Source organism: Neopelma chrysocephalum, unplaced genomic scaffold, assembly GCF_003984885.1.
Source record: "Neopelma chrysocephalum unplaced genomic scaffold, ASM398488v2 Primary Assembly neopelma1_137, whole genome shotgun sequence".
Classification (NCBI taxonomy): Eukaryota; Metazoa; Chordata; class Aves; order Passeriformes; family Pipridae; genus Neopelma; species Neopelma chrysocephalum.
In genome coordinates, this window is record NW_020897799.1 from 274,805 (window position 1) to 286,027 (window position 11,223).

Consider the following 11,223-nt stretch of genomic DNA (forward strand, 5'->3'; position numbering starts at 1 on the left):
TCTCTCCCCTTCCATGGAGGATGTTCTCTCCCCTTCCATGGAGGATGCTCTCTCCCTGTCCATGGACCAAAGCTCAAATGATTTCTGGAGCTGGCTCCCTCTTGCCCTCTCCTCTGCAATGTCCCCCTTTGACTGGGGATGAGCCACCTGGCCAGGAGAGCAGCACTTCACTCGCCCCAGGGAGGAGAAGGAAGAAGGCAACAAGGAAGAGGGAATCATATAAGAGCCTGTAAAAACTTCCCTTGCCACCACCGACGTGGGCTGCGGGAACAGCACCAGGAACAATAGCAGCACCCAGGTGAACCTCAGTGGGAAGACAGAGAGGAGGTTTTCCCTAAGCTTTCCCCAAGAAGATGAACTTCCAGTTAACACAGGCACTAAATTATTCTGAATTACAGGGCCATGGGTGAGGGGGAAAAAATACCTTGTTTATTAATTTCAAGCAATCGTATGAGCAGGATAAATCTTTCGTGTCAACGCAGCACTACAGCCCTGCCCTGGATGAGGTGCCAAGGGACAGTTTCTTCTGCCCTTCTCTTTTTTTTAAAGATCCTGATGAGCACGTGAGCAAAACGAGCGGGTCCAGCACGGGTCAAAAGTCAGCTCATTTCTACATCTCTTACAAGAGGGTTTTCATAAAGTCACAAAGCTATAATTGCTCCTTTCCAAAATTAGTTCAGGTGCCGTCACCCGCATTAGCTCTTTATTATTATTAAGACCTTCTTTTTTTTTTTCCTCTCCTTGGAATCACCGTTCTGAGATTATTTTTTCTTAATCCACCATGAGATCTTTGTGTTCTTCTAAGCAACACCAAGACACCTTTGCAGATATTTTGCTGTATTTTGAAGGGAGCATCTAAGGCAACCACTCTCACTATTAAAAATGAGTGGGAAGCACCCAGTTCACCTCTTTGATCCAAAATTCCCTTCTACAGTAGAGCAGGTAAAAAAAAAATCTCAGTTTCCACAAGGAAGAGGTTGACACATAATCCAGTAAAGAGGGGTAAGAACCAGCATGGATTTGCAGAGAAGATAAATTAAGCAAAATCAAGTTTCCCAAATAGTCTCACACGGTTCCATACACAAGTTATATATATCTATATATTTTGTGAATCCCCAGTCTTGGAATCTTGAGTCTATGCAAAGAAATGTTCATAGACAAAGGGTTAAAAGAAGAAAGAAAGTGTTTGGATAGAGATACTAGGGAAGAAAAACAAAGAAAACTGCAAGAAACCATTTTCCAAATCACCATATCCTTCTTTCTAATCCTGATATCAAGTTATAGCTGTCAGGGAAGAAAATTAAATGTATAACAGATAGGGAAGAGTGGGGGAGGGAAGGAAAAAAAAAGGAAAAAAATCCAGTACTCGTATTTGCAAAACAACCATTAATAAACATTGCTCTGTTGCTGCTTTATTAAACAGATAATCCAACACAGTAATCTGTATTGATTTATGGATTCTCTGATGCTCTACGACTGGTTATGCAATGAAAGTTCATCCTTGATCTGTAGTCTGGGTCCTGGACTTAACTAATTCATAATCTGATTGGAAGTTTTACTTTGTTAATTCAATTACAGTTAACGGCCGAGGAGAGAGCGGCAACATCCTTGTCTTTCTCAACACAGACGGTTTCTCCCCATGCCCAGAATTACTAAACTCTTAAAATCACAAGAGGAAAATGAGTTCTTAAAAAAAAATAAAATAAAAAAATCCTACCTCGGGTTTTAATTCCAGACTCTGAAAGTTGTCTTTTTCCCCATTTTTTTCTGCCTCTCATTTCCTTTCTCTTCCTTTTTTTTTTTTTCCTCTTTTCATTTTTTCTTTTCCTCCTCTTCCTTTTGATGAATTTCCTTTCTTCTCCACATCCTCCTCAGGCGTGTAATGGGGTTATTTTTACTTTCGGTTATCTAGCTTTATGAAGAATCGACACCACTCATACAGCTAGATAACCAAAGATAACAACCAACCCCTGGAGTCTACAGCATCAGCAGGAAAAAGCCAACCTCCTCTTCTCCAGGGGTTCGGGGGCACGTGGCTTTTAAGGAATGAACGAGGGAGGAAAACGAATAAAAAGAGATGCAAATATTAGCAGCCAGATCCATAATATGTGCACACAGCTACAGCCCTGGCACTGTTCCCTCAGCCCAGCCAGCCCAGGGCACAGAGTCCTGAGCATCACTGGGACAGGCAGGATCAGGCCCCTCGGAAACACAATTTGGAGCAGAATTACAGGATCACTACGCAGGAGCTGCCTATTTTCTGCCGAGTTTCAATTTGTTTCATTTGCAAACCAAATGATATTCTGCAGGTGCCGAGAATTAAGCCCACATTATTTTTAATAACTATCAAATTAATGCATTCAAACTGGTAATAATCAAAGCAAATATAATTTGCGCCCGCAACTTAAAATATGCATAGAAGACCAAAAGGACATTTCCCCACCCAGAAATGCGTTTAACGCTCTCTAAACAAAATGACTGCGAGAAAAACCTGCCGGTTAATATAAATAATAACTTGTGATGCTTTGGATTCAGCCAAGATCTGGGGGAACAGAAGCGATGAATAAACACAGAAAACACAGAGGAAATGATGAAAGGAGGAAAGAAGGAAGGGAGAGACTCGTGCTCGCGGCTCAGGACCCCGGCTCTGCACGGGGACCTGGACCCGCATCCCTCCGTTCGTTCGGGGGGAACCGGAGCTTTCCCCTGGTGTGGACCCGCATCCCTCGCCTTCCTCTCCCCGTATCCCTCCGTCCTTTCTTCTTTCGCGGAGAACACGCATCCCTCCATCCTTCCTTCGTGGGCTCTGCATCCCTCCATCCCTCCTTTCTCCGGGGGTGGGGGAGAACCCTCCTCCTTCTCCGGAGTGACCCGCGTCCCTCCACCCTTCCTTCCTCCGGGAAGGAACGCGCATCCCCGCACCGCTCCTCCTCTCCAGGGCATCCCGCATCCCTCCGTTCTCCAGGGGAGGAACCCTCATCCCTCCCCTTCCCCGCGGCACCCCGCAGTCCCGGCCGCCCGCCTCCGCCCGCATCCCTCCCCTCGCCGAGCGACCTGCTCCGCTCCCGTCCCTCCTTCACCTGCAGCCTCCGCGCGCTGCGGGGAAGACGCGGAGCCCTCGCTCCGCCGAGATGCCGCGGCTCCTCCGCCCCCGCCTCCTCCCGCGAAGCGGAGCGCCGGCAGCGCGGGGCCGGGGCCCTGCCGGCAGCTCGGGGGCCCTGCCGGCGGCTCGGCTGGGCTCGGCAGGGCTCGGCAGGGCTCAGCGAGGCTCGGCTGGGCTCAGCGAGGCTGGGCTCGGCTCGTACCTGCTGCCCGCCCCGCTGCCCGCAGCCTCTGCGCCGGGGGGAGCGGCGCGCGGCACTTTTCATTCATGCTTTCCCACTCCCGGCCCTCTCCGGGCGAGCCCATTGGCTCGGCCCCTCCTGACGTCACCCGCCCCGACTCCCACCCCTCTGCAGCGCCCATCGGTTCATCAATGGGTTTGGGAGGGGCCGCGAGCCGCGCGCACACGCGCGTCGCCGCCGCCCGTCACCCCCCCCCCCTCCTCTGTCACCCTAGTCCCTCTCACCCCCGTCTCTGGCACCCCCATCACCCTTCCCCATCATCGCCCCCCACCATCGCCGCCGTCCATCACCATCACCGTCTCCACCATCGCCATCACCCACCTCGGAACCACCATCGCCATCGCCATCACCGGCACCATCACCCGCCTTCACCATCACCCTCATCACCATCACCCTCATCATCATCGCGTGTACCGCCCTCAGCACCATTATCACCACCATTACCCTCACCACCGTCTCATTTACCACCCTCAGCACCATCGTCTTCATCACCATCCCGTTCACCACCCTCAGCACCATCATCACCACCGTCATCCTCATGTCCATCCCGTGGCACCTTCACCACCACCATCCTCATCACCATCACCCTCATCACCACCGCTGGCCACCACCCATTGCCACCACCCACCCCCAACACTGTATCCCCACCACCAGCCATGACCATCATCCCACCACCCACCTCTGCAGCTCTCCTCCTCTCTGCCCCCCAGGCTCAGCCCCCCGGGCTCTCCTTTCTCGGGGAGGGGAACCCCTGCTCATCTGCGCTGCTGCCGCTGTCCGAGTGGTGCCGGTGCCACCGAGGCCCGGCCGGGCTGTGCAGCTCCCAGACGGAATCAAATGCTATTTTATTTTTGTAGTTTTAACCCCACAGGCCACTAACCACCCTTTGATTTTCCTGCTATAATACAGATCCCACCAAAAATAAAGCCATGATTTTTCCGTGAACAAAAATGGAGCTTGGGGGTTGGTGGTTTTATTTTCCCCCCGCATTTTCTCTTAAAATTCCTCTTCACCTTGGAATTTTTTTTGCTAGCATAAAGCCAGCTGGGTTTGGGTCTGTGAGTTTAGAGTGGGAAGTTACTCACGGCTTTTGTTTCCTTCCTGGAGCCAGATTCTCCCACTGTCACCATCAGTGCAGCTGGTGGTGTGCCCACCCTGTCAGGGTCCTCTCTCCCAGTTGCCCCCACTGGGAAAATGGGAGCCCACTGGTCTGGCTCCCATCAGGCCCAGCACTTACAGCTCTGCCTAGGAGTGGGGAAAGGGGCCCAGGGGATGTGGAAACAACCCCAGGGAGGGTCCTGTGAGGCATCGAGGCAGCAGAGAACCTTCTCAGCCCTGGGGGTTCCCAAACTTGCCCGGGGGGGTGGTCCCAAGAGCTCAGCGTTATGGACAGCCCAAACCATTCTGGCCCCATTTCCCGGGGCTGGGGCTCTGCCCCCCAGGACTGTCGCTGCTCCGCCGACAGCCCCTCCCGTGGCTCCAGCCTGGCTTCTCTGTGGGCCCCCGTCTGCACAGGAGGGTTTGGGGTGTGGGGTGTAGCGCCTTTCCCCTTTCCCTTCGTCTGCTTCCAGACTTGGTTGGGGAGGAAAATGTAGATTTCGGGAAGACTCTGTGGGTGCTCACAGGGGATGGAGGGTGGGGTTGGATGCAGCACCTTTTGGAGGCATCAGGGGATCCCCCCACCTGCGACCCCCAACCGAATCGCAGCCCCCAATTTCTTTTAGGCAAAGGGCCCTTCCCACGCCCTCCCGGAGCTGCTCGGGCCCCGGGGCTGGCGGTCCTCGGGATTTCTCCCTCCTTGTTTCCCCGTCACCCACCTGAGCCGCGCTCCCCACGCGAGCGGCTTCTCCCCCGTGGGCAGAGCGGGGCTGGGGCCGGCCGGGGGGGAAGCAGCCACTGGACCCGGAGCCAGGGCTCTCCTGGAAGAGAAGACACAGAAAGGGTCGGTTAAAGAGCCGGCAGCGCTGGGGGTGTCCCCGCAGCCCCCACACGTGGGTGTCGGCGGAGCAGCTCTGCGGGGTCCCGACGGGGCCGGCTTTAACCATTCCCCACCCTCGCTGAGATGGGATTTTAGAGACGCAACCACACGCCTTCCCTCTTTTTATTCTCCTTTTTATTAAATCCACATTAAAAAAAAAAAATCCAAATTTCTATTTCAGGCTCCTCCAGAAATTATAATTATTTTTTTAACCCGCCAAAAGAAAAAACACGACGAATTTTGCGATTTATCCTGAGAAAGGCTGCAAAGACACGGATTTCGCTTTCAAACTTGGATTCTCCCTGGGATTACCCCGATGACAGTGCAGTTTTAGTTCTAATTTTATTTAATAATAACATCGCGTTAGAGTCATCCCTATCTGGGAGGATTTAGGGAAGGACACGAGCGATTAGAGAAGATGCTCGGGTGTATTTTGAGTCTCTTGGCAAATAAAAACCTGCTCCGTTTGCTGTTTTCCCGGAAAAAAAAAAATCAAAATCGCCGGGAAACAGAAGGAGCCGCCGCGATCGCGGGATCGCCCCAATAACGACAAATTTGAGGATTTCCAGCCCTAAAATTTCCACGCACACCAGTGCATAAATAAAAACTTAATTTTCGGGGACTGAAAACGGAGCCGAGCTGGGCAGAGCCTGACCCGGTGGGTACCAAGTGGTTTTCTGCAGAGCAGGAAACCCGCGCACGAACCGAAAAATAACCCAAAATAAGCTCGGTTTGATTTTTCCCCGCGCACTCTTTGAGCGCAGCTTCTTCTCCTTCCCCGCGCAGAGGGGAGACTCAAGGACAGACTGCAAGGATGAGGATTTTAAAGACACACACACAAAAAAAAAAAAAAGAAAGAAAAAAGAAAAGGAAAATAAGAACTAAAATACAAGTTAAAAAAAAATACAAATTAAAATAGAAATTAAAGCTTCCTTAGCAGAAAATAAAAAAAACAGCAAGGGATTTTCCATCGGCGGCAGCACCGGGCGCCCGGGCCCGCTGCAACCGAGAGGAGGATTTCGGCCGGGGCATCACGTCTGGCTCCAATAACTGCTAAAAAAAACCCTAAAACCACTTAATTTGGGTGCCCTTTGCAGCCTGATGAGGGGGAGCCTCGGCGGGGCCGCCCCACGGCCGGTTATTTACGGTGGGGGGGTTGGCGAGTGATGGAGCGGGTCGAACCTGATTGGGGTGGGGGGAGAAATTTAAGAAATGCCACGCGAGGAGAAGTTTGCGAGGCGGGGGAGGGATCGTGTCCTCTCCGCTCCGCACCCGGCTGCGCTCTGCCGCGCACGGAGGAGGCGTGGAACCTCCGCACCGGCTCTGTTTCCACGCGGGTTTAATTCACTCCCAGCCCCATCTACTGCGATTTGCTTATTCCATAACGGGGTGCGCATCCAGGGAACACTCGGCTCTGCGTATCCCACTCCCTCCCCTCCCAAAATCTTACTCCGGGATGGGGGTGACAGGGCCCTCCACTTCCCGGGTCACCCGTGTGCGTGTCCCCACGCGACGCCGCCCACGCTCCGCGCTGCGACCCGGCCCGGCCCCTCTCGGCCCCCTCGGCCTCTCCCGCAGGGAAACCACTTGCAGGAGCGAGGATTTGGGGTGCCTCTCCTCTCCCTCCCGCGGGCGCAAGGGTCGCTCCACGCCCACGCCCCGCGAGCATCCCCTCCAGCAAAGCGCAAAGCCCCGTGGCCCGGCGTGGAGGGCAACAACGAGCCCACGGGCGCGCGTGGATGGGGGACGAGGACTGGGAATGGTCGTGTCCTGCCAGGCCTCTCCCATTCCCTGTCCAAGGGTGGAGAGGGGGATTGCAGCGGAGCATCCGGTCCCCAAAACTGGGTCCTCGAGCCGGGAGAAGGTGGAAGAAGTGAAACCCTCCCTCACCCGGAGTGGGTCTGGGTCATCCGCGGACCGAGAGAAAATCGCGGCGGTTCGGGAGACCGCGCTCGGCCATCCCCAAACTTTCTTAGCTCAGATGCCGGGGTGCCGCGGGGGGGAGAGGGAGAGGGGAGAGGAAGAGGGAGGGAAGCTCCCCCTGCCCCCGGGGCTTTGGAAGAAACTCCCACCCCGCAGCCGGCCTTGGGTGTACCCGCGCCCCCAAGCCCCAAGCAGGAGCTGGACCCGCTCCCGGGGTATCCTCCACCCGGCCCCGCAGCTCTGCCGCCCCCAGCCCATAATAAAGACGCTTTGAGAGTCCTCCCTCCCCCCCGTCCGCCCCCCGCCCCCCCGTGCCCCCCTTATTTTTTTTTTTATTATGGTTTTCTTACCGAGTCCAATAAATCGCGCGGCTCGTCTGGCCTCAGACGTGTTCAGCAACCCAAGCCCCGCCGCTTTTGTTCCGCCAAGTCTCACATTGTTTGTCCGGCTGCGGGGCCGGCCCCGCGCGGCGCGGGAGGCTGCGGGGGGCTGCGGGGGCTTCACGGGGGCTCCGCGCCCCGGCCCGGCCGCGAGCACGGGGCGGGGGTGGGTGGGCGACGGTCGGTCGGCAGAGTCCGGCCCGGCCGCTCCTCTTTCTTTCTCCCGGGTTCCCCCTACTTCTTCACCCGGCTCGGGGCGTCTGTCGGCGGGGGATGCTCCCGTATGGGCAATGGGTCCTTTCTGCGCTGCCCTCTCTGCCCTGCTCTTCAGCCTGCACTGCTTGTCCTCCCTGCGTTACCCTGTCTGCACCTGCCCCCCTGCCTGCACTGCCCTCCTTGCCTTCCCTCCTTGCCTGCCTACCTGCCCCCCCGCCTGCACTGCCCTCCTCGCCTACCTGTCTGCATTGCTCCGTCTGCCCACCTGCCCTCCCTTCCTGCTCTCCCTGCCTGCCTATCCTGCCTTCCCTCCCCTGCTCTCTTTGCCTGCCCGTTCTGCCCTGTCCTCACCTGTCCTGCCCTCACCTGCCCGCCCCCGGCCCGACTCGCCCCCGGGCCCCGCGGCCCGCGGGTCTTCATGGTGGCCCCGAGCCCGGAGCCGCCGCCGGAGGAGCGGGGGCCGTGCCCGGCGTAAGGATATATAGGAGCGGCCGAGGAGCCTCCACGTAGCCGATACGTAAAGTGTACGTGTGAGAGTCAAAAAAAGTTGGGATGCAAATGCGGGGCCAGCTCCATCGCGCGGGGGGGTTCGGGGGGGGGCTGGGGGGAAGGGGGGAGCCGCACTATTTCCAAGCTTCCTTAACCTCTGGATTGCTCGAAATCGATCAGCAAAGTGCAGCAAGCCTGGCAATTAGGAGCTCATTACCATATATGCAAATATGGCAACCTCTCTCCTCCGCAGCCACGGAGGCGCGGGGGGCGAGAGAACCGCAGCAGGGTTTGGGTGGGGATTGGGGTGATGCTTGCGGGGGAACGGGGACAAGGAGGGGAAAAGGTTATTTGGGGGTATTTGGCGGGTTTTAAAAGGAAACGGCGAGGCCGCGGGGGCACAAAGAGCTCGGGAGTGGTGGGGGGGCGCAGACACGCACGCCCGGGGCCCGCGTGGCTGCTCCGAATTCGCTCCTTAAATCAAATAAAATTTTTCTCCCTTTGAAACAAACTCCGAGCGAGCAGCACGGCCTGGCCGGGGTGCGGGGGGGTCCCTCCGCCGGCCGAGGAGCCCCCAAAAACCGCGCGGTGCCCGCAGCATATATCGGGAATAACCTGGTACTTCGGGGACACGCGGGGGGCCGGGGCAGGGGCCGGACGGCTCCAGCCCCGGTCCGAAGGAGTGTTTTAAAGGTAATTCCTGCCTTCTTGCATTTTATTAATAAAAAAAACCCACCATCAAACGGCGATGCCCGGCGCACGCACTCGATAGCGGGTTTCCTTGTTACCTGCGATTTTATAAGCATCGTTGGGTTTTTTGCTTAATAAGCACAGATTAGGGGCAAAGTCTCCCTGGCATTTCCTGAATGCTGATTAAAGCTGGGGGATCATGGCAGGAGCAGCGCAGGGAGCGGGTTTTTTCCGCGGTGTGGCTCGGGGTGGGGGCATCGCAGCGTCTCCCTCAGTGGTGCCTTATGAAGTTCCGCCCGGCTTCCCCCCTCGATTGGGGAATTGACTTTGTTTTCCTCCTTCCACAAACCCTAATCACGGCGTATTAAAGAAGAATAATGCCCGTTTCAAGCTGGGCTCCAATATTCTACCCTGCTCTGGATTATTTTAAATTTTTCCCGCAAATAAATAACATTTTCTCTCTTTCAGCCGCCGCCCAAACCCCCAAATAACGAGAGAGAACTGAAATCAGGAAACGATTCCTTATGCTAAGCGTGTTTTGCGGCTTGGTTTAAATATTAAAAATATAGAAAAATTAGTCAAAGTGAACAAAACATCCCCAAGGGCTCTGGGGGGCATGGGGGTGGCAGCAGCCCAGCCCCGGAGACACCTCAGCATCCCCGCAAGCCTGGCCGGCTCCGTGTGCCCGAGCCCGGGTTGTTCCTGCTTGCAAGCGCAACAGCCGTGGGGACAGAGTTAATTGCGTGGATCTTTTTCCTTCTTTCTTTCCAGTTTTTTGAATTTATTTTTATTTTATTTTATTTGGGGAAAGCTCTTTTCAGCAGTTGCATTCGCACCTCGGCAGCTAAGCCGCTTTTCCCAGCCCCGTCTGGGTCGCTGCTCTCTCCGTTCCTCTACCCTATCCCCCTTTAATTCCCGAGTCACCAGGATTTATTTTTATAATAATAAATTTTTTCCCATTTTTTTTTTATTCCGAATGGCCGGAACCGGGACCAGCCGCGGCCCCGGGCAGAGGGACCGTCTGTCCCCCCGAGCATCTCCGTCCGTCCCATTCTATAGTTTGATTTGGTTATTATTTATATTTGAGGAATTCAGCCGCCTGTTCCTGCAAACCTCCCGTGAGTTTCGAAATGCAGAGAACACTGTTTAGAAAGGAAATGAAAAGAATTAAAATTCCTTTTCGGTTTCCTCTCTCTTGGCAAATTCACAGCTACCGACGACCAACGAGATGAAGCGTTTTCCCCGCAGAAATCCTCACTCCAGCTCCGAGACCCTCTGGCATCACTTCCCCACCCGCCAGCGAGGACGGCGGCTTCGCCCACCAGCTTAGGCAAAAAAAAAAAAAAAAAAAAAAAAGTGGATTATTATTTTTCCCCTCCTTATCCCGAAGCAACAATTAAAGAAAGTGAGGACCTTTGTCTTCTGCTGGGACAGACTTCGATTTTTTGGGCGCCGCTTTATTTTGTCTGATATTGAACTTTAAAGAGGAGGGGTTGGAGCAAAGAGAGAGAGGAATTTTTTTCGGAATTCCCTCGGCATTGCTGGCTCCTCCAGTGGAAGGCACGCAGCCTTTCCCTCCAGCCCGTTTTGTGCCCGTCTCATCTCACATTTATTTTTCCAGCGCCAGGCGCTGCCACAGGCCAGGGAAAGGGGCGTTAGTGCCGCAAAACGGGCGCTTTAAACTTATTTTTAAAGCGAGTTTCTGCTGGAAGGCAAATCCCGGGCTGCGGCGGCGGGGGCGGTCAGTCTCGGATAATCCAGGAGGACTTTCACCTCGGAAAACCGAGATTTTCGGCGGTGGGTGTCCCGGGGGAGGCAGGCGGGCAGGGACCCGCGGAACCCCCGCCGCCGCTCCCGGTCCCGCGGTGCTTGCGCTCCGCGGGGGCCGCGGAGAAGCCGCCCCCAACAACCCCCCTGCCCCCGCAGGGAGCCGCCCAGCCCTCGCACCCGTTAAAAAACGCAAAAACCCCTCCATAAAACCCAAAGCAAACTCGCAATTCCGCCCGGAAGGGTCTGGTTTGCAGCGCGCAAGGCGGGGAGTGTCCCCCACCTGGTGCAGCCCCCCCTCGGGTTTTATTTCGACGAGTCTTTGCAAGGTACCACAGCGCTGTGGGTGCAGCTCTGTCCTCCCAGCCCCTTCCCCACCTCCTGCCAAGGTGAGACCCGGGTAGAGGTCGCACACATCGGAGGGGGGGAGACGTGA

At 55.5% G+C, this 11,223-nt stretch overlaps 3 long non-coding RNA genes across 3 annotated transcripts in view; 1 reads left to right on the forward strand and 2 right to left on the reverse strand.

The window, feature by feature from the left end:
- Positions 1–1,856, reverse strand: part of LOC113975273 — a 23,375-nt gene extending 21,519 nt beyond the window's left edge. Inside the window, exon 1 of the long non-coding RNA XR_003536800.1 lies at positions 1,718–1,856. This is a non-coding gene — a long non-coding RNA (uncharacterized LOC113975273). The remainder of the gene's footprint in view (positions 1–1,717) is intronic.
- Positions 1,857–1,965: 109 nt separating this feature from the next.
- On the reverse strand, positions 1,966–7,739 carry LOC113975276. Its single transcript, XR_003536803.1, has 3 exons — positions 7,596–7,739; positions 5,162–5,263; positions 1,966–2,036 (listed from the first exon to the last, which is right to left on the reverse strand). It is a non-coding gene; the product is annotated as an uncharacterized LOC113975276 (long non-coding RNA).
- A 1,017-nt stretch (positions 7,740–8,756) lies between these two features.
- Positions 8,757–10,451, forward strand: LOC113975277. Its single transcript, XR_003536804.1, has 2 exons — positions 8,757–9,023; positions 10,231–10,451. It is a non-coding gene; the product is annotated as an uncharacterized LOC113975277 (long non-coding RNA).
- The last annotated feature ends 772 nt before the right edge of the window (positions 10,452–11,223 follow it).